General features: G+C 53.9%; 1 protein-coding gene across 6 annotated transcripts in view; it reads left to right on the top strand.

Moving 5' to 3' along the window:
* Nucleotides 1-21,737, top strand: part of Ipk1 (Inositol phosphate kinase 1) — a 213,593-nt gene that overhangs the window by 166,158 nt on the left and 25,698 nt on the right. The window contains exons 3-4 of one of the 6 annotated variants that reach the window (XM_087355808.1): nt 15,449-15,549; nt 15,947-16,418. The exons of 2 other annotated variants lie outside the window; for them this stretch is intronic. The gene's annotated coding sequence lies outside the window, so the exon portion shown is untranslated. Of the gene's footprint in view, nt 1-6,335; nt 6,449-14,011; nt 14,511-15,448; nt 15,550-15,946; nt 16,419-21,737 lie in introns of those variants that run through there. 3 more of the 6 variants (XM_087355811.1, XM_087355810.1, XM_087355807.1) reach the window with 3 other exon arrangements.

The raw sequence follows: 21,737 nt of genomic DNA, 5'->3' as shown, positions 1-21,737 counted from the left end.
GCAAGTTGTCCAAAGGAATTTGGTTGGTTGGATCTCTGGGGTTTGAACCCAGAGAGGGGGGGGCCGTTTCGGCTGAAGGCCTCTGCGGCGTGGGGGGAAGATCATTTCAGCTGATGGCCTCCACGATCGGGGGGGGGGGGGAGGGTGGCGGGCCGTGCCCCTATTAAGTTATACCCTGGCATTCGCCTTACAACTGAGGAAAAGCACGGAAAACCTCAGTCAGGGTAGCCGAGTAGTCTAATCACTCGTTGTGCCGACTTGGCCGTCGTTTGGGGACGGCCTCGGCTGGCCTGCTGGACATCGGTCGCCCTCGGTTGCCCTTGGGCGACCTCTGGCAGCCCTCGTTCGGCACGAGTGCCTCCCGAGTTGCCGAACTAAGGGGTTCCCCACACCAGCTAACATCGAGTCAAATCTCTCAGTCAGTGCTCTGGTGTGGTCGGCAAAGAAAGGGACCCCCAGATCCTCATGTACTTGCCTGTTACTAACGTACCAGGGCGCGTTAGTAACAATGCGGAGACACTTGGATTGCAGAACTTGCAGCTTCCGGACGTGGGTGCGGGCAGCTGACCTCCAGATCGGGCATGCGTAATCCATCATGGGACGGATGAGCTGCTTATAGAGCAGCACACCGTTCCTGATGGACAGGCCACTTCTCCTATTGATGAGCGGGCCTAGCACACCTAATCGTTGCGCCGCCTTCTTTCCCACCTGGTTGACGTGCGCCGACCAGGTAAGCCCGGCGTCAAGGGTGACCCCCAGATACCGCGCTGTTTTGACCCATTCGATCGGCTGGCCGAGAAACTGCACTGCTCTGGGCTGTTGGATGCGTCTTCTCGACGAAACGAAGAGAACCGCGGTGCTCTTCGAGACGTTGATAGCAATCCTCCAGGCCCTGAGCCAGAGCTCAAGTCTACTCAGGTAGGTTTCCAGATACCTGACGAGAAGCGTTGGGCTACGGGACGTGGCTACTAGAGCCGTGTCGTCCGCGTACTGTGCTAACTCGACGTGGCGGGACGGAGTGGGTATGTCGTTGACATACAGACTGAAGAGCACAGGGGAGAGAAGTCCGCCCTGCACAACTCCAGCCCGCATGGCTCGACGTGTGGACGCGGCCGACTGGAAGGACGTCTGGAATGTCCGGTCAGCGAGGTAGGAAGAGATGGTTTTCACCAAGTACGACGGGAAGTTGAGGACGGTCAGTTTGTATAGGAGGCCTTGGACCCAGACTGTGTCGAAGGCTTTGGCCACGTCCAGGAAGACCGCGCCGGTTAGCCGCTTCTCATCAAGGTTTCTGTTGACCCTTTCGACGAGGCGAGCCAGCTGCAGCGACGTGCTGTCTGGGTCGAAACCCAAACTGCTCGTCGCGCAGCAGCCCGCGTTCGCTGACCTCGTGTAGGACCCTCGTTAGAAGGATCTTCTCGCAGAGCTTGCCTACCGTGTCGAGAAGACTGATGGGTCTATAGGAAGAAGGTAGCGTGGGGTCCTTCCCCGGTTTCAGTATGGACACCACGCGAGCGTGTTTCCATGCCGAGGGGAAGTGCTGCCTGCGGAGAACCGCGTTGAACACTTTCGTGAGAAAGGTTACCGCGCGTCGTGGGAGATGTCTCAGGACCCTGTTCGGTATACCGTTGGGGCCCGGAGCCTTGCCAACCTTGAGTCCCTTGATGGCCTGGGCGACCTCCGAGGGACTGGTTAATTTCGGTTCACTTGCGGGGGCATACTCGTATGCTCGCATCTCCTCGTTAACCATGTCAATTGCAGCCGGGTCCGACGGGTTGTCTACCGGCTGGAATTGGACCTCAAGGCTGTCGGCCAGGGCTTCTGCCTTCTCGGGGTTCGAGAGAGCCAGTCCTCCCGGCACTATCAAGGGGGGCGACGGAGTGGGGACTCGCATCACCCGCTTGGTCATCTTCCAAAGCGACTGGTCCTCGCAGTCCAAGGATTCGAGCGTGTCGCTCCACTGTTCGTTCCGCCACTCGTTGAGACGATAGGTCACCGACCTCTGGAGTCGATTGACCTGGGTCTTAAGAGCGGGGTCCCTCGTGACCTGCCACCGCCTCCTCAGCCGGTTCTTCAGGCGTATTTCATCCCGAATACTAGCGGGCAGAAGCGGTCGCCTGTCAACGCGGGGTCGAAGCTTGGGAGCGGACGCTGCTGTGGCTTCCAGGATAGCACTGGTCAGCTCCTCGACGCACTTGTCGATTGCCTCCTCGTCGTTTACCACGGGGTTCCCCGGGAGTCTGCTTTCGAGGCAAGCCTGGAATGCAGCCCAGTCCATTCTCGCGAAGTCCGGGCGATCAGGCAGGTTTTGAAAGGACGATCGGCACGTGGTGTCGATGAGGACGGGCAGGTGATCTGAGCTGAGTGCGGGGCATACAGTCAGGTGCACCGGTAGAACGAAGTCCTTGATGAGGACAATATCAAGGACGTCGGGTGTGGCGTTGTGTGTGTAGGGAGCCGTGGTTGGGGAATCCGGCCCGTAGATCAAGCAGGAATTTCTGTTGGCGTAATCACGCAGGAGCGAGCCCCTAGCAGAGATCAGCCTAGAATTCCAGTCCGTGTGCTTTGCGTTGAGGTCACCAGCCAAGAGGACCGGGAAACCCCCGCTTAAGCACTCGGTCAAGTCCGACTCAATCCAGGGCCGGGTGGGTGCGAGGTATGCCGCCACGAGCTTAACTTTCCTAGTTGCCAGCACCAGGTGAATGGCGGTTGCTTCCAGTTGCTGCAGACCCGAGACCGGTACAGGGTAGTGATCAATGCCCCTGCGGACAAGGATCGCTGTGCCGCCCCCCAGCGTCGGGCGGTCCGTACGGTGGCAAACGTAGTTCGCGAACCTCAAGGCCCGACCCGACGTGAGGTGCGTCTCGTTCAGGAGGCAAACATCGACTCCGTAGTCACCGAGGAACTGCTCCAGCTCCAGCTTCCTGCCGCGAACACCGTCGGCGTTCCACTAAGCCAGCCGCAAGGCTTTACCACCGTGTCCTCTAGGCCGTGCAGTCATTGTCGGCCATGAAGAGGAGAACGGTTTTGAGGAGGGCTCGCGGACGAGACCCGCCGGGTGGGAGGGAGTGGATCGCGGCGAGGAGACGGCGCGTCAACTCGACGCAGACCCGTGGTGAGAGGGTCTCCAGGATATCTGCGATGTCCTGGAGCGGTGACTGACCCTTGGGTGGGGTGGGGTCAGTCTTCTTGGGAGCAGGTGCGGGCTTGTTGGGAACAGGTGCAGTGGGATTTGCCACCGGCACCGCAGGACGAGCGGGCTTGGCACGGCCGCCCTTGGAGACAGCCTGCCGCTCAGTCCGTGCAATGGCGCTAGATGGCGTTGGGGCGGAGTTCCCCATGGCCGCAGCTTTGACGACGCGGCCACCACGGACCACGTGGTTCCACCCAGGGCCCAAGTTCTCCTGGTCTAGAGAAGGCTTAGCTGGCGCCGATTTGGGCGCTGGCAGGCGCGTGGAGACGCCGTCCTTTCTGCCGCGATCCCCTTTCGCACGCTGCGCAGCGGCCGCCTTGGCTTCCTTCCACTTTCTGCAACCTCTATAGTTCGCAGTGTGGTTGCCCCCAAGCTGCAGCACTTAAGCTGCTGCTTGGGGGTGGCACACGACCCGGATGGGTGAGCGTCCCCGCAGGCCACGCACCTAGGTGCATAACCGCAGTTCCGCTGCGTGTGCCCGAAGCGTTGGCACCGCTTGCACTGCATGGGCCCCTTCGGTGCGACGTACGTCTCCACCTTGACCCGCAGACCGCAGATCTCGGTAAGGGAACGCACTTTCGCCACGTCGGGGCCCCGTGCTACCGACACTATAAAGTGTGGCGTAAGGGGACGGTCACCGTCCTGGTCCATGGCCCGGCGCGTTGATCGGAGTTGCAGGACACCCTGCACAGTAATGTGCATGGCGGCCAGCTCCTCGCGTATCTCGGCCTCGGGCATGCGCACGCCCAGGTTTTTAATCACCAGGCGCACGCACCGATCCTCGGGGAGGGAGAATGTGTGAAAACTCACACCCTCGCCCTCACCGAGGGAACGCAGGACCCTGACGGTGGCCCGGAATCCGTCGGCGGTCTCAGGCACAAGAGTCAGGTTTTCTCCCTTCATCTGCGCCACGATCCCGCAGGCCGACTCCGCGCGAATCCTCTGCAGGAAACCGCGTACGTCCTTCACCCCAGACACGTACACCGGGGTTTTGTTACGGCGCTCCCCCGGAGCCGTTTTGTCCACTTGAGCGTGGGAAGAAGAAGCGGCGTCAGATGACACGCCAGTGAGCGGCCCGGACAGGTCCCCGGAAGCCCGGGGAGACCTGCGCCCATGTGCCTCCTCCATCGAGGAAGCGGGTCCCGGCTGGGAGCCGGGTCCCTTGGCTGAGGGCTTCACTGTCCCGCTTGGCGGTTTCAGCGCGGCGGGGTGAGCGGGGGGAGGTCCGCGGGACGACTTCACGTCTCTCACTCCTTTAACCTCTTGCGAGGCCCCGGCTTTAGTGGGGAGCGGTGCCGAGGAATCCACCCCAGCAGTCGCCCCTTTAACCGGTCGCCCGGCCACTACCCCGGTGTACGCCGCGCTGACCTCAGCATAACTGCCGAGTTGCCGGCCACACGAGGTGGCTTGTTCGCCCGTGGAAGCGTTGGTGTAGGTTGCTGTTACTGCCGCCGCCGAGCCATCGGGCCGATGGACTTTCGCCGGACCCGGCTCCGGACAGTGGCCCGGGCGCCGGGCGCCTAGATGCGGGTTCCGTCGAACCGCCCGAGTTGTACAAATGTCCAACTCGTTGGCCTTCCTCTTGCCAGCGTTGGCTCGAGTAGGCCCTCCGACCACGGCTACGGCTGTTGCTGTTGCTGCTGCTGCTGCCGCCCGCTGTCGCTGCTTTTCGGCGTCGATGGCGTCCAGAAGCTGCTTCCGCACCTGCTGGAGCAGCTCAGGGAGGTGGGCCTTCAGAAAGGCCAGGTCACCTCCGTCCATACCTCGCCGAGCGCTGAGAGTGTTGAACCAGACAATTCTCTCGACCAGTGCCGAAAAGTGAGATCCAATCCTCTCCTCTATCTATCTCTATATCTATCTATGCCAATAGGCCAACCAACCAACCAAAAAGCTAACCGAGGGCGGAGGCCTGCGCAAGCGCAAGCATCGTCCCTACCTAGGTGACACCATTCCTGCACTCAAGGCGCATTGCTGGAAATGGTAAACGGTCTTAATATAAAAAAAAAAAACGAAAATTTTGCTGACGCTAACAGGGTTACGCCGTGGCTGGAGCCTCGACCATTCAAACTGGGATCTGTTGCTACTGATGGGAGGTTATCCCGTCAGGCAAGTTGTCCAAAGGAATTTGGTTGGTTGGATCTCTGGGGTTTGAACCCAGAGAGGGGGGGGCCGTTTCGGCTGAAGGCCTCTGCGGCGTGGGGGGAAGATCATTTCAGCTGATGGCCTCCACGATCGGGGGGGGGGGGGAGGGTGGCGGGCCGTGCCCCTATTAAGTTATACCCTGGCATTCGCCTTACAACTGAGGAAAAGCACGGAAAACCTCAGTCAGGGTAGCCGAGTAGTCTAATCACTCGTTGTGCCGACTTGGCCGTCGTTTGGGGACGGCCTCGGCTGGCCTGCTGGACATCGGTCGCCCTCGGTTGCCCTTGGGCGACCTCTGGCAGCCCTCGTTCGGCACGAGTGCCTCCCGAGTTGCCGAACTAAGGGGTTCCCCACACCAGCTAACCTCGAGTCAAATCTCTCAGTCAGTGCTCTGGTGTGGTCGGCAAAGAAAGGGACCCCCAGATCCTCATGTATTTGCCTGTTACTAACGTACCAGGGCGCGTTAGTAACAATGCGGAGACACTTGGATTGCAGAACTTGCAGCTTCCGGACGTGGGTGCGGGCAGCTGACCTCCAGATCGGGCATGCGTAATCCATCATGGGACGGATGAGCTGCTTATAGAGCAGCACACCGTTCCTGATGGACAGGCCACTTCTCCTATTGATGAGCGGGCCTAGCACACCTAATCGTTGCGCCGCCTTCTTTCCCACCTGGTTGACGTGCGCCGACCAGGTAAGCCCGGCGTCAAGGGTGACCCCCAGATACCGCGCTGTTTTGACCCATTCGATCGGCTGGCCGAGAAACTGCACTGCTCTGGGATGTTGGATGCGTCTTCTCGACGAAACGAAGAGAACCGCGGTGCTCTTCGAGACGTTGATAGCAATCCTCCAGGCCCTGAGCCAGAGCTCCAGTCTACTGAGGTAGGTCTCCAGGTACCCGACGAGAAGCGTTGGGCTACGGGACGTGGCTACTAGAGCCGTGTCGTCCGCGTACTGTGCTAACTCGACGTGGCGGGACGGAGTGGGTATGTCGTTGACATACAGACTGAAGAGCACAGGGGAGAGAAGTCCGCCCTGCACAACTCCAGCCCGCATGGCTCGACGTGTGGACGCGGCCGACTGGAAGGACGTCTGGAATGTCCGGTCAGCGAGGTAGGAAGAGATGGTTTTCACCAAGTACGACGGGAAGTTGAGGACGGTTAGTTTGTATAGGAGGCCTTGGACCCAGACTGTGTCGAAGGCTTTGGCCACGTCCAGGAAGACCGCGCCGGTTAGCCGCTTCTCATCAAGGTTTCTGTTGACCCTTTCGACGAGGCGAGCCAGCTGCAGCGACGTGCTGTGTCTGGGTCGAAACCCAAACTGCTCGTCGCGCAGCAGCCCGCGTTCGCTGACCTCGTGTAGGACCCTCGTTAGAAGGATCTTCTCGCAGAGCTTGCCTACCGTGTCGAGAAGACTGATGGGTCTATAGGAAGAAGGTAGCGTGGGGTCCTTCCCCGGTTTCAGTATGGACACCACGCGAGCGTGTTTCCATGCCGAGGGGAAGTGCTGCCTGCGGAGAACCGCGTTGAACACTTTCGTGAGAAAGGTTACCGCGCGTCGTGGGAGATGTCTCAGGACCCTGTTCGGTATACCGTTGGGGCCCGGAGCCTTGCCAACCTTGAGTCCCTTGATGGCCTGGGCGACCTCCGAGGGACTGGTTAATTTCGGTTCACTTGCGGGGGCATACTCGTATGCTCGCATCTCCTCGTTAACCATGTCAATTGCAGCCGGGTCCGACGGGTTGTCTACCGGCTGGAATTGGACCTCAAGGCTGTCGGCCAGGGCTTCTGCCTTCTCGGGGTTCGAGAGAGCCAGTCCTCCCGGCACTATCAAGGGGGGCGACGGAGTGGGGACTCGCATCACCCGCTTGGTCATCTTCCAAAGCGACTGGTCCTCGCAGTCCAAGGATTCGAGCGTGTCGCTCCACTGTTCGTTCCGCCACTCGTTGAGACGATAGGTCACCGACCTCTGGAGTCGATTGACCTGGGTCTTAAGAGCGGGGTCCCTCGTGACCTGCCACCGCCTCCTCAGCCGGTTCTTCAGGCGTATTTCATCCCGAATACTAGCGGGCAGAAGCGGTCGCCTGTCAACGCGGGGTCGAAGCTTGGGAGCGGACGCTGCTGTGGCTTCCAGGATAGCACTGGTCAGCTCCTCGACGCACTTGTCGATTGCCTCCTCGTCGTTTACCACGGGGTTCCCCGGGAGTCTGCTTTCGAGGCAAGCCTGGAATGCAGCCCAGTCCATTCTCGCGAAGTCCGGGCGATCAGGCAGGTTTTGAAAGGACGATCGGCACGTGGTGTCGATGAGGACGGGCAGGTGATCTGAGCTGAGTGCGGGGCATACAGTCAGGTGCACCGGTAGAACGAAGTCCTTGATGAGGACAATATCAAGGACGTCGGGTGTGGCGTTGTGTGTGTAGGGAGCCGTGGTTGGGGAATCCGGCCCGTAGATCAAGCAGGAATTTCTGTTGGCGTAATCACGCAGGAGCGAGCCCCTAGCAGAGATCAGCCTAGAATTCCAGTCCGTGTGCTTTGCGTTGAGGTCACCAGCCAAGAGGACCGGGAAACCCCCGCTTAAGCACTCGGTCAAGTCCGACTCAATCCAGGGCCGGGTGGGTGCGAGGTATGCCGCCACGAGCTTAACTTTCCTAGTTGCCAGCACCAGGTGAATGGCGGTTGCTTCCAGTTGCTGCAGACCCGAGACCGGCACAGGGTAGTGATCAATGCCCCTGCGGACAAGGATCGCTGTGCCGCCCCCCAGCGTCGGGCGGTCCGTACGGTGGCAAACGTAGTTCGCGAACCTCAAGGCCCGACCCGACGTGAGGTGCGTCTCGTTCAGGAGGCAAACATCGACTCCGTAGTCACCGAGGAACTGCTCCAGCTCCAGCTTCCTGCCGCGAACACCGTCGGCGTTCCAGTAAGCCAGCCGCAAGGCTTTACCACCGTGTCCTCTAGGCCGTGCAGTCATTGTCGGCCATGAAGAGGAGAACGGTTTTGAGGAGGGCTCGCGGACGAGACCCGCCGGGTGGGAGGGAGTGGATCGCGGCGAGGAGACGGCGCGTCAACTCGACGCAGACTCGTGGTGAGAGGGTCTCCAGGATATCTGCGATGTCCTGGAGCGGTGACTGACCCTTATGAGCTGCGATGCCAATAGGGTGTGAGGAGTTGGATTTTATAGGCAGGGAAGTGAAAGGTGTAGCCTGCCCCGAGCCAATGGGAGCAGGTATGGGAGTGGACCAATGGTAGCACGTGGGCGAGGGTGGGAGAGGGAGAGAAAGTAGAGAGAGAAAGGTGAGTGTAGTTGTATGGATAAAGGCCCTGAAAGGGGCCGAGTTAGTGGTCTGGTTGTTTCTGGCGGCGCACTCTTGCTCGTTCTCGGAGTCCTCGGAGTGTGTGGATCAGAGGCTTCCAGGACCGGCTCAGGTGAAGGGAAGATGGACTGCACCTGAGCCGGTCCTGGAAGCCTCTGATCCACACACTCCGAGGACTCCGAGAACGAGCAAGAGTGCGCCGCCAGAAACAACCAGACCACTAACTCGGCCCCTTTCAGGGCCTTTATCCATACAACTACACTCACCTTTCTCTCTCTACTTTCTCTCCCTCTCCCACCCTCGCCCACGTGCTACCATTGGTCCACTCCCATACCTGCTCCCATTGGCTCGGGGCAGGCTACACCTTTCACTTCCCTGCCTATAAAATCCAACTCCTCACACCCTATTGGCATAGATAGATAGAGATAGATAGAGGAGAGGATTGGATCTCACTTTTCGGCACTGGTCGAGAGAATTGTCTGGTTCAACACTCTCAGCGCTCGGCGAGGTATGGACGGAGGTGACCTGGCCTTTCTGAAGGCCCACCTCCCTGAGCTGCTCCAGCAGGTGCGGAAGCAGCTTCTGGACGCCATCGACGCCGAAAAGCAGCGACAGCGGGCGGCAGCAGCAGCAGCAACAGCAACAGCCGTAGCCGTGGTCGGAGGGCCTACTCGAGCCAACGCTGGCAAGAGGAAGGCCAACGAGTTGGACTTGTCCAACTCGGGCGGTTCGACGGAACCCGCATCTAGGCGCCCGGCGCCCGGGCCACTGTCCGGAGCCGGGTCCACTCCTCTGCCGGCACCGGCGAAAGTCCATCGGCCCGATGGCTCGGCGGCGGCAGTAACAGCAACCTACACCAACGCTTCCACGGGCGAACAAGCCACCTCGTGTGGCCGGCAACTCGGCAGTTATGCTGAGGTCAGCGCGGCGTACACCGGGGTAGTGGCCGGGCGACCGGTTAAAGGGGCGACTGCTGGGGTGGATTCCTCGGCACCGCTCCCCACTAAAGCCGGGGCCTCGCAAGAGGTTAAAGGAGTGAGGGACGTGAAGTCGTCCCGCGGACCTCCCCCCGCTCACCCCGCCGCGCTGAAACCGCCAAGCGGGACAGTGAAGCCCTCAGCCAAGGGACCCGGCTCCCAGCCGGGACCCGCTTCCTCGATGGAGGAGGCACATGGGCGCAGGTCTCCCCGGGCTTCCGGGGACCTGTCCGGGCCGCTCACTGGCGTGTCATCTGACGCCGCTTCTTCTTCCCACGCTCAAGTGGACAAAACGGCTCCGGGGGAGCGCCGTAACAAAACCCCGGTGTACGTGTCTGGGGTGAAGGACGTACGCGGTTTCCTGCAGAGGATTCGCGCGGAGTCGGCCTGCGGGATCGTGGCGCAGATGAAGGGAGAAAACCTGACTCTTGTGCCTGAGACCGCCGACGGATTCCGGGCCACCGTCAGGGTCCTGCGTTCCCTCGGTGAGGGCGAGGGTGTGAGTTTTCACACATTCTCCCTCCCCGAGGATCGGTGCGTGCGCCTGGTGATTAAAAACCTGGGCGTGCGCATGCCCGTGGCCGAGATACGCGAGGAGCTGGCCGCCATGCACATTACTGTGCAGGGTGTCCTGCAACTCCGATCAACGCGCCGGGCCATGGACCAGGACGGTGACCGTCCCCTTACGCCACACTTTATAGTGTCGGTAGCACGGGGCCCCGACGTGGCGAAAGTGCGTTCCCTTACCGAGATCTGCGGTCTGCGGGTCAAGGTGGAGACGTACGTCGCACCGAAGGGGCCCATGCAGTGCAAGCGGTGCCAACGCTTCGGGCACACGCAGCGGAACTGCGGTTATGCACCTAGGTGCGTGGCCTGCGGGGACGCTCACCCATCCGGGTCGTGTGCCACCCCCAAGCAGCAGCTTAAGTGCTGCAGCTGCGGGGGCAACCACACTGCGAACTATAGAGGTTGCAGAAAGTGGAAGGAAGCCAAGGCGGCCGCTGCGCAGCGTGCGAAAGGGGATCGTGGCAGAAAGGACGGCGTCTTCACGCGCCTGCCAGCGCCCAAATCGGCGCCAGCTAAGCCTTCTCTAGACCAGGAGAACTTGGGCCCTGGGTGGAACCACGTGGTCCGTGGTGGCCGCGTCGTCAAAGCTGCGGCCATGGGGAACTCCGCCCCAACGCCATCTAGCGCCATTGCACGGACTGAGCGGCAGGCTGTCTCCAAGGGCGGCCGTGCCAAGCCCGCTCGTCCTGCGGTGCCGGTGGCAAATCCCACTGCACCTGTTCCCAACAAGCCCGCACCTGCTCCCAAGAAGACTGACCCCACCCCACCCAAGGGTCAGTCACCGCTCCAGGACATCGCAGATATCCTGGAGACCCTCTCACCACGAGTCTGCGTCGAGTTGACGCGCCGTCTCCTCGCCGCGATCCACTCCCTCCCACCCGGCGGGTCTCGTCCGCGAGCCCTCCTCAAAACCGTTCTCCTCTTCATGGCCGACAATGACTGCACGGCCTAGAGGACACGGTGGTAAAGCCTTGCGGCTGGCTTACTGGAACGCCGACGGTGTTCGCGGCAGGAAGCTGGAGCTGGAGCAGTTCCTCGGTGACTACGGAGTCGATGTTTGCCTCCTGAACGAGACGCACCTCACGTCGGGTCGGGCCTTGAGGTTCGCGAACTACGTTTGCCACCGTACGGACCGCCCGACGCTGGGGGGCGGCACAGCGATCCTTGTCCGCAGGGGCATTGATCACTACCCTGTGCCGGTCTCGGGTCTGCAGCAACTGGAAGCAACCGCCATTCACCTGGTGCTGGCAACTAGGAAAGTTAAGCTCGTGGCGGCATACCTCGCACCCACCCGGCCCTGGATTGAGTCGGACTTGACCGAGTGCTTAAGCGGGGGTTTCCCGGTCCTCTTGGCTGGTGACCTCAACGCAAAGCACACGGACTGGAATTCTAGGCTGATCTCTGCTAGGGGCTCGCTCCTGCGTGATTACGCCAACAGAAATTCCTGCTTGATCTACGGGCCGGATTCCCCAACCACGGCTCCCTACACACACAACGCCACACCCGACGTCCTTGATATTGTCCTCATCAAGGACTTCGTTCTACCGGTGCACCTGACTGTATGCCCCGCACTCAGCTCAGATCACCTGCCCGTCCTCATCGACACCACGTGCCGATCGTCCTTTCAAAACCTGCCTGATCGCCCGGACTTCGCGAGAATGGACTGGGCTGCATTCCAGGCTTGCCTCGAAAGCAGACTCCCGGGGAACCCCGTGGTAAACGACGAGGAGGCAATCGACAAGTGCGTCGAGGAGCTGACCAGTGCTATCCTGGAAGCCACAGCAGCGTCCGCTCCCAAGCTTCGACCCCGCGTTGACAGGCGACCGCTTCTGCCCGCTAGTATTCGGGATGAAATACGCCTGAAGAACCGGCTGAGGAGGCGGTGGCAGGTCACGAGGGACCCCGCTCTTAAGACCCAGGTCAATCGACTCCAGAGGTCGGTGACCTATCGTCTCAACGAGTGGCGGAACGAACAGTGGAGCGACACGCTCGAATCCTTGGACTGCGAGGACCAGTCGCTTTGGAAGATGACCAAGCGGGTGATGCGAGTCCCCACTCCGTCGCCCCCCTTGATAGTGCCGGGAGGACTGGCTCTCTCGAACCCCGAGAAGGCAGAAGCCCTGGCCGACAGCCTTGAGGTCCAATTCCAGCCGGTAGACAACCCGTCGGACCCGGCTGCAATTGACATGGTTAACGAGGAGATGCGAGCATACGAGTATGCCCCCGCAAGTGAACCGAAATTAACCAGTCCCTCGGAGGTCGCCCAGGCCATCAAGGGACTCAAGGTTGGCAAGGCTCCGGGCCCCAACGGTATACCGAACAGGGTCCTGAGACATCTCCCACGACGCGCGGTAACCTTTCTCACGAAAGTGTTCAACGCGGTTCTCCGCAGGCAGCACTTCCCCTCGGCATGGAAACACGCTCGCGTGGTGTCCATACTGAAACCGGGGAAGGACCCCACGCTACCTTCTTCCTATAGACCCATCAGTCTTCTCGACACGGTAGGCAAGCTCTGCGAGAAGATCCTTCTAACGAGGGTCCTACACGAGGTCAGCGAACGCGGGCTGCTGCGCGACGAGCAGTTTGGGTTTCGACCCAGACACAGCACGTCGCTGCAGCTGGCTCGCCTCGTCGAAAGGGTCAACAGAAACCTTGATGAGAAGCGGCTAACCGGCGCGGTCTTCCTGGACGTGGCCAAAGCCTTCGACACAGTCTGGGTCCAAGGCCTCCTATACAAACTAACCGTCCTCAACTTCCCGTCGTACTTGGTGAAAACCATCTCTTCCTACCTCGCTGACCGGACATTCCAGACGTCCTTCCAGTCGGCCGCGTCCACACGTCGAGCCATGCGGGCTGGAGTTGTGCAGGGCGGACTTCTCTCCCCTGTGCTCTTCAGTCTGTATGTCAACGACATACCCACTCCGTCCCGCCACGTCGAGTTAGCACAGTACGCGGACGACACGGCTCTAGTAGCCACGTCCCGTAGCCCAACGCTTCTCGTCGGGTACCTGGAGACCTACCTCAGTAGACTGGAGCTCTGGCTCAGGGCCTGGAGGATTGCTATCAACGTCTCGAAGAGCACCGCGGTTCTCTTCGTTTCGTCGAGAAGACGCATCCAACATCCCAGAGCAGTGCAGTTTCTCGGCCAGCCGATCGAATGGGTCAAAACAGCGCGGTATCTGGGGGTCACCCTTGACGCCGGGCTTACCTGGTCGGCGCACGTCAACCAGGTGGGAAAGAAGGCGGCGCAACGATTAGGTGTGCTAGGCCCGCTCATCAATAGGAGAAGTGGCCTGTCCATCAGGAACGGTGTGCTGCTCTATAAGCAGCTCATCCGTCCCATGATGGATTACGCATGCCCGATCTGGAGGTCAGCTGCCCGCACCCACGTCCGGAAGCTGCAAGTTCTGCAATCCAAGTGTCTCCGCATTGTTACTAACGCGCCCTGGTACGTTAGTAACAGGCAAATACATGAGGATCTGGGGGTCCCTTTCTTTGCCGACCACACCAGAGCACTGACTGAGAGATTTGACTCGAGGTTAGCTGGTGTGGGGAACCCCTTAGTTCGGCAACTCGGGAGGCACTCGTGCCGAACGAGGGCTGCCAGAGGTCGCCCAAGGGCAACCGAGGGCGACCGATGTCCAGCAGGCCAGCCGAGGCCGTCCCCAAACGACGGCCAAGTCGGCACAACGAGTGATTAGACTACTCGGCTACCCTGACTGAGGTTTTCCGTGCTTTTCCTCAGTTGTAAGGCGAATGCCAGGGTATAACTTAATAGGGGCACGGCCCGCCACCCTCCCCCCCCCCCCCCCCGATCGTGGAGGCCATCAGCTGAAATGATCTTCCCCCCACGCCGCAGAGGCCTTCAGCCGAAACGGCCCCCCCCCTCTCTGGGTTCAAACCCCAGAGATCCAACCAACCAAATTCCTTTGGACAACTTGCCTGACGGGATAACCTCCCATCAGCAGCAACAGATCCCAGTTTGAATGGTCGAGGCTCCAGCCACGGCGTAACCCTGTTAGCGTCAGCAAAATTTTCGTTTTTTTTTTTTTATATTAAGACCGTTTACCATTTCCAGCAATGCGCCTTGAGTGCAGGAATGGTGTCACCTAGGTAGGGACGATGCTTGCGCTTGCGCAGGCCTCCGCCCTCGGTTAGCTTTTTGGTTGGTTGGTTGGCCTATTGGCATATTCATCGCCCTGATGACGGAGGCAGTATGACCTCTGAAACGTTGGTTAACATCGACCAGACTACACAGCGCAATAACCCAGAAGACAGAAATCTTCATATTCACCGCTGTGAGAACCTCAAGTCTTACATTGTAAGTATGAAGTTTAGGTATATCGAACATTTCACTGTTCCCGACAGTTTTCAGCTGCATGTACATCGTAATTGAACTGGCAGCACAGAATTACTTGTGTAATGGTTAACGCGTTGGTTGTTCGTTACTTACGAGTCACGTAACTGTCGGACCTTTTGTTATATAATGTGTCCATGGGGTTTTTGTATTTTATCCTTTTTCCTAATTTATACGAGTGTGAAATTATCTCTTCCACCCGTAGGGGGGCACACATCCATGTAAAATGTGCGAGACGAGGGTTGACGGCCGAGTTAGGACTTTTCTGCGCACGTACTCTTACGTGCCTTGATGAGCCTATCAGAAGTCACTTGCTGTACGTTCCGGTAGCACTAATTTCCTTTATTTGTACACACGAATATCGTGTTTGTTGTATGCTGTGTGGATATTGTGCTTACGTAAAGTAAATTGTTGGTATTCAGCATTAGATAAAGAACTGGAAAGTGAACGTCGCAGGTGCCAGGTTCTGCTTAGGCAGGTCGGAGAGGTGGTGTATAAAGTATTCAGTTAATTCAAGCTTTAACCAGACTCCTGCATGGCGGTCGACGACGTTGCAAAATGCGTGTGTTTGCGCGCGGAGGAGCAAACCGTATTCGTACGTCGCTGTAGAGGGTTTGAAAACGAAGTGCTGAAGGCAGCGTTTGGGCCGAAGGAAGGTGAATGAATTAACAGAAGGCAGATAAGCGTACATAAATTGGAATTTGTTCGATTTGGACTTGGCACTTGATATTCTTATGAGAATAAATAATGCTGGTTGGATTTGCACATTTTGCTGAAAAAAATTCGTTTTCAACGGTTGTAAAACTGCAGAGAACGAGATATGAATGGCTTTTGAGCGAATAACATTGAAATGGCGGTTTTTAAACTGTTTTCTTACCTCTGAAAATTGTTTTGTGTTTCAGATAGAGTCTGTAGTTTCGGATTTTTCGATGTTGGCTCTGGAGTTAATGCAGATATGGGCTTTATGAGTTTCATGAAGCGGGCCGAGTAATCAGCCTCCAAGGTAAGCCCTGAGATCTGTCATTTGAACATAGCTCGAAACAGTCAGTATAGTCCAACGTAAAGATTCATACAAAATACCGTCCCATGAGATACGAAAGCCGTACCCAAAACATGATCGTAGTCGGATACACACGTCTGCCCCCTGCAGCAGCGAGCGAACTACCGTGCCTGGAAATGAGTTGTCACAGTGCAGAACATTGCCGTCGCATGGTGGTCGTAGGTAGGTTCTGGTTACGCGGTTCTCTGTGCAGTGGAACACGGCGTGTGATGTCGGCTGCGACGTCTTTCCTCGTAAATATGAATTCAGTTCAGGTGCAGTGCACCAGTAGTGTTTCCGCAATCCGCTGTGACAAACTTGCCAATACTTTTTTTTGTTTTTGCGAACGACTCAAATACAGACATCTACTGACGACATCTTCGTGTTTATGGAGATGCCAACATGGACAACAACAGAGTCAAAGGCGGTGAACCACTTCAAACACGAAAATAGCGGACTTCGCGTCGTCTACCAACCATGTTGTGGTCGGCCCAGAAGCGTCACAGCTGAAGTCTTCGAGAAGAAAACTGACGCCGTACAAAGAAAACCGAAGGAGCGCGTTTGGGGAAATCGCATCGGAGCTTGGCATACAGAAGACCGTGCCGTGTCCGTCAGCACAACAGAAACGTTGTCGAGTATCCCAGAGTCGCTAATCTCTGGTCTCCTGCCCAGAATGACACACGTGGATGTGTCATCACAGTTACTTAGATGGCATGCTTCCGAGGACGATGACTTCCTATTCAGCGTCGCGGCTGGTGACGAAAACTAGTTCCACCATTTCGACCCATAAATGAAACGATACAGAATGGAGTGACGTCACACGACATCTCCAAGTAAGGCCAGTACTGTTGCCCTTGGCCGGCATAGCTGTGGGAACGGGGGTTCTGAAAGGCGAAACCATCACCCTCCCTTTCTCTCGCTTACACCCCTTTCTGTGCATCTGTTTTTCTTTACGTTCCGTACTTTTTCTTTCTTTCCTCCGGCATCTATCAAATTTTTTAATGCGTGACACAGCCCGGCAACTTAAGGTTAAAACTGTTTTTGACGGTTTGATTATTTCCATATTCTTCGTGCGTCTTGAGCCAAGGTCTGGTTTGTACACTTTCCTCACATCGAGTATTTTAGTCGTGCTAAGTCTCTCGTGCTTCGCGGTGTCTGGCTGTTGGTAAGTGGTGGTGCAACTAAACCAGAACTCATTTGTTTGTGTTTCATTTATTCTGTTAATATGACATGCATGCCACGTGGCACGCAAACTGATTTCAGACGGCACTCCAGTTCAGACTGTCTTATTTTATTTTTATGGCAATTTACTTTCGCGTCTAATAAGATTGTATGATGGGAAAATGTAAAATATTTTATTTCGTTGGAAGTATTTTCTTTTCAGAGATTTTACTCTCTATCGACACGAGAACGTTTGACAAATTGTTTTAAAAAATACAGGTTATATGATTTATACTGTTTGAGAAAACAGTTGGTGCATTGTTAATAAAGAGTATAAAACGTTAATTAGATTCATTTTTGCGTACGCACTTATTACAGTATCAAAGTACAAATTAGTGGCGTTATCTATGATATGTCTATTTTTTAAAGTTAATGAAAGTAGAAAGAAGATTACAGCCTTCAGGGGTGTTACGCCTTTTAGAAGTTTGCTGATGTTTCAGAGATGTTTGCTTCCTCCCTCATCGGGGCAGTCGTCCTGATGTTGAAGGCAGCAATCACTTCTTATTGTAGAATCAGATTGCTCATTGCCGTGTTAAGAAGTGTCCATTATTGGATCCTGTCGTGAGTGTTTTGAATCCAGTCTTCCATTCACTCCCTTTCTCCCATCTGAACTCTTTCATGCATCATTTCCGACAGGCTTTGTGCGACGTCTCGTCTTCGTCATGGAAACTAAATATCTTACCACTCGCTTCTGTTCTTTGGTCGTCGTAATATTTGTCCGGATAATTCAGAATGCGGTCTGTGGGCAGCGCATTTCAGCTCTATGAAATGTTCTGCGGAATTAAATGTGTATCTGTGGAAAGCGGTCGCACGGAGGGCAGTTTCCCGGAAAGTCTGGTTTCGGGGAAGTTCGGATTCATTCGCTACATTCGGCTAATCTGTTTTACTCAGAACAGCCTTTCCTAATAGCGGATGGGAGTAGGAGGTATGTTGGCATGTGGTAGGGGCCCACTCGATGTTCTTATATTTACCTCTCGTAACGAGAGCATTCTAAAAGACTTAGGAAATGATGCCCAGGAATCATAAGAAGTTCTGGATAAAATTTCTGACGCTTGTATGTGTCGCTAGTCGGAATTCAGTGTTTATAATTACACACGTAAGTAGCCACGGTGGTCTAGCGGTTAGAACGCTGGCCTTGTAATCCTGGGGTCTCGGGTTCGATTCCCGGCGGTGCCCGAATTTATAACTTGTGTTGGGCAAGGCCGTGGTCTAGGGCCTAGACCACGGCCGTGTTGCCTAGACTCTAGGCAACACGGAGTTTTCCTCCGGGGGCTTCCCCGGTTTCTCCGTGGCATCCCAACAATTACTCCATTCACACACAGAAGAAGGCAATGGAAAACCACTTCTGGATCATCTGCCAAGAACGTATATGAACAGGTCCCAGTCCGAGAAAAGGATGGAAGGATCCTGTTCATATGGACCTGTCGTCAGACAGAACACTTAATAAATAAATAATTACACACGTAGAGTAATGCTTGGGTTCCTGTTTAAATAAATTAAACTGAAAAGGGAAAAAAGGTGCGGATATGATACGAGGCATAATATTTAAGAAAAATTCAAGTTTGTTGTCACATTTTATAAATTATAAGTACTCAGTATGGCTACCGCAAGTTATAATTTATTTGAATCGGGATCTAAGTGTGACGCCTTGTAAAATATAACGACCGATTCTGTAAATAATTTGTACTGGTATCGATTCCAGCTAGAATACTGTAGAATTATCAATACGTACATCAAAGTTTAGCATCGTTGTCTTGTTTGTGGTCTGATGTAACACACAAATGCACATTTTGCACATAATTTGTATGTAGGGCGATCACCTCCGTACAAAATTCGCCCCGTCTAGCTACGGTGGACACAGACTTCTCCCGCAGTACATGGAAGAATAATCTTAAGAGTAGGATTCTGTTTTCTTATCTCTCACAGTTTCAAGACAGAGCAGTGTGTGGCGCTGGTGTAGTTTTCACCTCAGGCACTGTACAAGCTACATGTTGCTATTATTGTTATCAGTGGATTATTACGAAAATTCATCAGCTCTCACGAAAGTTTCTATGAGAAAGAATTCATATACACACAGAATTAATAATTACCATATCCATACAAAATAGAAATGTTCCATTATGAATTTCAGTTGTATACGTCTCGCCGTCATGTTAGGAATTTCACTACCACGACAGTGTGCAGCGCAGGTAGAAAATGCATGACTGTGGTTTTGTTTGTTATTATATTTCCTGAAGATGGAGGCGGTAGGTTCTTACGAAACGTTTATAACAATGTACAGTAAAGCATGGCGTCACAACCTAGTAGACGACACTCCAATGCCAAAAGTTTTGTCATGGGCTGATCTCCCACTCAAGGAAGTGTGCCCAAAAAATGTGTTGTCTCAGATTAGTTAAGGGTCCAAAAACAAGACAATGAAGTGCAATAATTCCTAACTGAAATTACAGTTATTTGAGACGGTGAAGTAAATTTATGTTCGTTCTGTACGTGCGGAATTTATGTAATTGAAATCAAAGTTGCGTTACGTCAAGGAATAAACTCTGAATATTCTGTTCTGCCAGATCCACTGACGTCAGTAGACAGACACATCACTAAAGTTATGAAACTGGAAAACCATCGGTTCTGTATAATTCCAGTTTACGTAAATTCTGTTGCTGTCCACAACGTTGTGCGACTTAGAACCACTTTTACCACGTAATCAACTATAAATTGTCATGATAACACAACGGACTCAGATGAATTTCTACCACATTATATTCCGAAGTTTCATTTCGCATAGTTAACTGGAAGGATTGTGTCTGTCCCTACTTCCCTGAAAGTATCCCAGATGTCACTAATTTGGAATTCTCTGGATCCATTACCATTAGATTGACTTCTACATGAATGCTTGTGAATGTGGAAATCCGGGTATAGTCCAGTTCAAATAGTGGATGGCGTTGCTGGAAAACTGAGCGTATGCTAAGAGGTCATGGAAAGTTCTTCTTCTTCTATGGCTCTCCGGTCCGTATTCGGTCCATGGCCTCCTCAATTCTCCTCTTCCATTCGATCCTATCCTCCGCTGCCTTCTTCCAATTTCTAATCCTCAGGAGCAGTGTGACATCCGTTTGAACTGCATCTTTCCATCTGTTCTTGGGTCTTCCAACTGGTCTTCTTCCTCCAACACTTCCATTGAATACCATCTTTGGAATTCGGATGTCGTCCATCCGAATCAAGTGACCTGCCCATTTTAGTCTCTTGATTTTTATAAATTGTGACAATGGTATGTCTTTATATAATTTATAGATTTCCTGATTAGTTTTCATCCTCCATTCGCCTGCTTCTTGTGTTGGGCCGAAAATTGTCCTCAGGATTTTCCGTTCAAACCGATCCACTTTTTCTGCTGCATTCTGGTTGAGTACCCATGTTACCATGATATGCTACGGATGAGAGTTTTATATAATGTGATATTTACTTTCTTATTCATTCCGTGGAATTTTATCAGTGGTAATATCGAGATATATGCTTTATTGGCCGCTTGAATTCTCCTTTGTATTTCTACCATTTCCTCATTCTTGTTTGTTTTGCATACTCCCAGGTATGTGACTCTTTGCACCACTTCTATTTCATGTTCCGTGATCTTTATGTGATGGCCTAATGATCTTCTCTTTCTTGTTTGTATTAAGGCTTTTGTTTTCCTTGTGTTAATTTGTGATCCAACTTCTTTTCCTTTATCTCCTAGCACTTCAACTACTTCTTTGACTGATCTTAATGATCTTCCTAAAATATTTATGTCATCCGCATACCCTGCTATTTGTACCATTTTATATTCCAAAGTGCGTTTGGTGTCTAATTACATGCTCAGGGCAAGATTAAAAGGAAATTGTGCTAAACCGTCTCCTTGCTTGAGGCCTTGATTTATTGTAAGGCTGTCCCCAAGTTGATTTTGTATCTTCAAATGTGCTTTAGTGTCTTCCATCGTCATATTCGTAAGTCTTATTAGTTTCCCAGGTATCTTGAGTTGGTGCATTATAAGGCTGATTCTAGTTCTGTCTATAGAATCATATGCTTGTTGGAGTCTACAAATATTTGTGTTATCTCTATGTTTCCTTCCCAGAATTTTTCTGGTATTTGCTTAACAGTATATGTTTGATCAATGGTAGACCTGCCTCTCCTAAATCCGGCCTGATATTCTCTTCGGCATATGGCTGTAGTCTGTCTTTCAGTATGTTTGTAAACATTTTGTATGCCACACACAACAGCGATATCCCTCTGTAGTTTTCACATTTTTGTTTATCTCCTTTCATGTATATATAGGACATATGCTCTTCTTCGAGTCTTCTGGCATTTGTTCTAAATTCCACATTTTGTTTATAAGGTGGTACAGCGCTGTTATTAACATACCTCCTCCATATTTCCAGATTTCAGCTGGTATAAAATCTGTACCTGGCGCTCTGTTATTTTTTAATTTGTGAATGGTTTCCTTAGCTTCTGTTAGTGTGGGTGCTTACTGTATCTTCTATATCTTGGTAGATTGTTAATCCTTCACCTGTCTCTATTTCAGTTCCTCCCATTTCCGAACTATTGAGCAGTTCAAAATATTCTGTCCATCTGGATAGGATTTGTTTTCCATTTCCTAACAGCTCTCCTTTCGTGCTTTTGCAGATGTTAGTTCTTGGTTTAAACCCTTCTTTTATATTCTTTATTTCTTTGTACGCCATGTATGTGTTACCTATTCTAAATTCTTCATTAATGTGACTTATTTTCTCTGTCATGTGTTTCCTTTTCTTCCTGCGACAAGTGTTTTGAGCTTTCTTATTCAGTTCTTCTAATTCTTGTTCCTTTTTCCTGGTTGCGCGTGCTAAATATGCTTGATAAGCTTTATCTCTTTCTTCAATGTCTTCTTGGCTTTCTTCATCAAACCATTCTTTCTTTTTATCGTATTGTACTGTCCC

This window comes from Zootermopsis nevadensis, unplaced genomic scaffold, assembly GCF_977971745.1.
Source record: "Zootermopsis nevadensis isolate Lab colony 2312 unplaced genomic scaffold, Znev_1.0 Znev_ptg000025l, whole genome shotgun sequence".
NCBI classification, from domain to species: domain Eukaryota; kingdom Metazoa; phylum Arthropoda; class Insecta; order Blattodea; family Termopsidae; genus Zootermopsis; species Zootermopsis nevadensis.
Note: the sequence above shows the minus strand (reverse complement) of the source record. Positions and strands in the feature narration are given on the sequence as shown.